The sequence below is a fragment of the Lactuca sativa genome, chromosome 5 (assembly GCF_002870075.4).
Source record: "Lactuca sativa cultivar Salinas chromosome 5, Lsat_Salinas_v11, whole genome shotgun sequence".
NCBI lineage: Eukaryota > Viridiplantae > Streptophyta > Magnoliopsida > Asterales > Asteraceae > Lactuca > Lactuca sativa.
Window position 1 is genome coordinate 134,314,589 of NC_056627.2, and position 2,947 is coordinate 134,317,535.

Below are 2,947 nucleotides of genomic sequence, written 5' to 3' on the forward strand. Positions count from 1 at the left end.
ACAACCAAGAAAACTACCTTTGATTGATGAGCGAAAAGCAAATTATTCAACCGAACCCGAGCGTTCGGTTCATTTCGGTACATTAGTACAAGACCCGAACCCGAACGTTCGGTCTATTTCGCTTCTTACTTTTGAGTTTGAGAGGTAATGTTTGGTACTGACTCCGATTCCATCATACCTAGCCCTTGTAGAATTTTGTTGAACAATGCTTCAGGAAGAGCTTTGGTGAAGATGTCAGCCAGTTGATCAGTGGTTCGAACAAAATGAATTTCGACGTTCCCATCTTCCACATGATCCTTAATGAAGTGATACCTCAGTGCTATGTGCTTAGTCTTCGAGTGTTGCACTGGATTATGACAGATCCTAATTGCACTTTCAGAGTCACAATATAGTGGGATCTTTTTCATATTGAGTCCATAGTCCCGGAGTTGACTTTGGATCCAAATCACTTGAGAAGTACAGGAGGCAGTTGCGATGTATTCTGCTTCAGCGGTAGACAGAGATACACAGGTCTGTTTCTTTGATTGCCAACTAACCAACTTCCCGTCTAGGAATTGGCAGCCTCCCGTGGTGCTTTTCCTGTCTAGTCCACAACCTCCAAGGTCTGCATCTGAGTAGGCTTGAACGAAGAAGCCTGAGTTGGATGGATACCATAGGCCTAAAGAGGTAGTTCGCTTGAGATAACGGAGTATGTTCTTCATTGCAAGCATATGAGGTTCACGTGGATTCGCCTAAAATCTAGCACAGTAACAAACAGAGAACATTATATCAGGCATGCTAGCAGTAAGATACATCAAAGAACCGATCATCTGGCGATATAGCGTAATATCAACTGCTGGCTTATCCAATGATGGAGTAAGCTTGGTGACGAACCCATTGGAACTTTAACCTTTGAATCTTCCATCATGCCAAATTTTGCAAGGAGAGTCTTCGTGTAAGCTTCCTGATTAATAAAGATGCCTTCGGGTCCCTGTCTAATGTTTAAACCAAGGAAAAAGTTAATTGGACCCATAGAGCTCATTTAAAATTTAGTCTCCATCAGCTTTCCGAATTCAGCCGTTAAGCTAGGATTCGTTGAGCCAAAGATGATATCATCGACATAAATTTGAACAATCATAAGGTGGTTACCTTTCTTCTTACGAAAGAAGGTTGGGTCAACCGAACCTTGTTTGAATTTTGACATCTTTAAAAACTTGGTTAGCGTTTCATACCAGGCCCTCGGAGCTTGTTTCAGTCCATATACGGCTTTGTCCAAAATGTAACAGTGATTGGGGTACCTTTCATTGACGAATCCAGGAGGTTGCTCCACGTACACCGTTTCTTCAAGTTCTTCATTTAGAAATGTGCACTTGACATCCATTTGGTAGACCTCAAAGTTTTTGTGTGCAGCATAGGCAAGAAATATTCTAACAGATTCCAGCCTAGCTACAGGAGCGAAAGTTTCTTCATAGTCGATTCCTTCCTCCTGACAGTATCCTTTCACCACCAGACGGGCTTTGTTTCGTATCACGTTGCCTTCCTTGTCCATCTTATTTCTGAAGACCCATTTGAGACAAACAACTGATGCATCATGAGGAGTTGGAATGAGACGCCAAACTTTATTCCTTTCGAATTCATTCAGTTCGTCTTGCATAGCTTGAACCCAATCGGGGTGATCAAGAGCAGTGTTAACTGTCTTTGGTTCAAATTTTGAGACGAAGGAGTTAAACATACAGAGTTCTACTTTTGAAAATAAGGAAGTTTGTTTTGCCTTTAGTTGTGATCAAGTCAGGACCTTTTCAGATACATTACCAACAACCTGGGAAACATGATGATCTCTGGTCCATTTGACAAGAGGAGGGTAATTTGGATCATAAGATGGATCCAATTCAGCGTTTACCATCTCTTCAAGTTCAGATTGACTGTCATCGTCATAAAGCATATCAGCATTCTCCTCCTTGACAGATAAGTTTTCAGATGTGTCTTGAGTTTCCGGAGCTATAGGGGTTTCGGGTGGTGTTGAGCTTTCAGGTGTTGATGCACCTTTGGGTGTTATAGCACTTTCGGGTGCAGCTTAAGAACTGTTCTCCCCCTCAACATGTGAGCTCGGCTGTGATGACGAAGATGTATCCTCCCCCTCAACTGAAGTATCGTGTTATGGAGGTTCGTTAGAACTTGATCCTCCTTCATTCATTCTCTTTGAAGTGTCTTCGATGAGTTGCTTCAGATGATCTACTTTGTTGTCTGCTGCACTAGCTTCTGAGAGAGTTGCCTTTTCTGGTTCATCGAATAACTCAACGAACTTCTCAAATAGGTTTGCGATCGAGGCTGTGACTTGGCCTGTGTGAGAGAAGATTTCTCCAACTGTGTCTTCGTTGGCCTTTAGCTTTTTGACATAGCTATCATCAAAAGTCACATAATAAGTTTCTTCTATTTTCCTCGAGCGCTTGTTTAATACCCTATAGGCTTTAGAAGTGAGAGAATAGCCCAGAAATATCCCTTCATCGGCTTTGACATCGAACTTGTTACGATGTTCTTTAGAATTGAAGATGAAACACCGTGAGTCGAATACATGGAAAAATTTGACATTTGGCTTCCTGTTGTTGATGATCTCATAAGGAGTGAGAGTGAATCGCTTGTTGAGATAGGACCTGTTCTGCGTAAAGCATGCTGCAGCAATAGCATCAGCCCAAAAATATAAAGGTAAAGAAGCAAAAGTTAGCATGGTTCGAGCCGCCTCACACAAAGATCGGTTTCGTCTTTCGACAATCCCGTTTTGTTGAGGGGTGTAGGGAGCTGAGAAGTTGTGACTGGTTCCTTTTCCGGCGAAGAATTCTTCGAATTCTTTATTTTTGAATTCCAGCCCATTGTCACTCCTGATGTTGCGAACAACTTTCTTCAGCTGTACCTCAACCTGCTTGATAAACATCTTTAGCTTGAGAGTTGCTTCAGATTTGTGCTTCAGAAA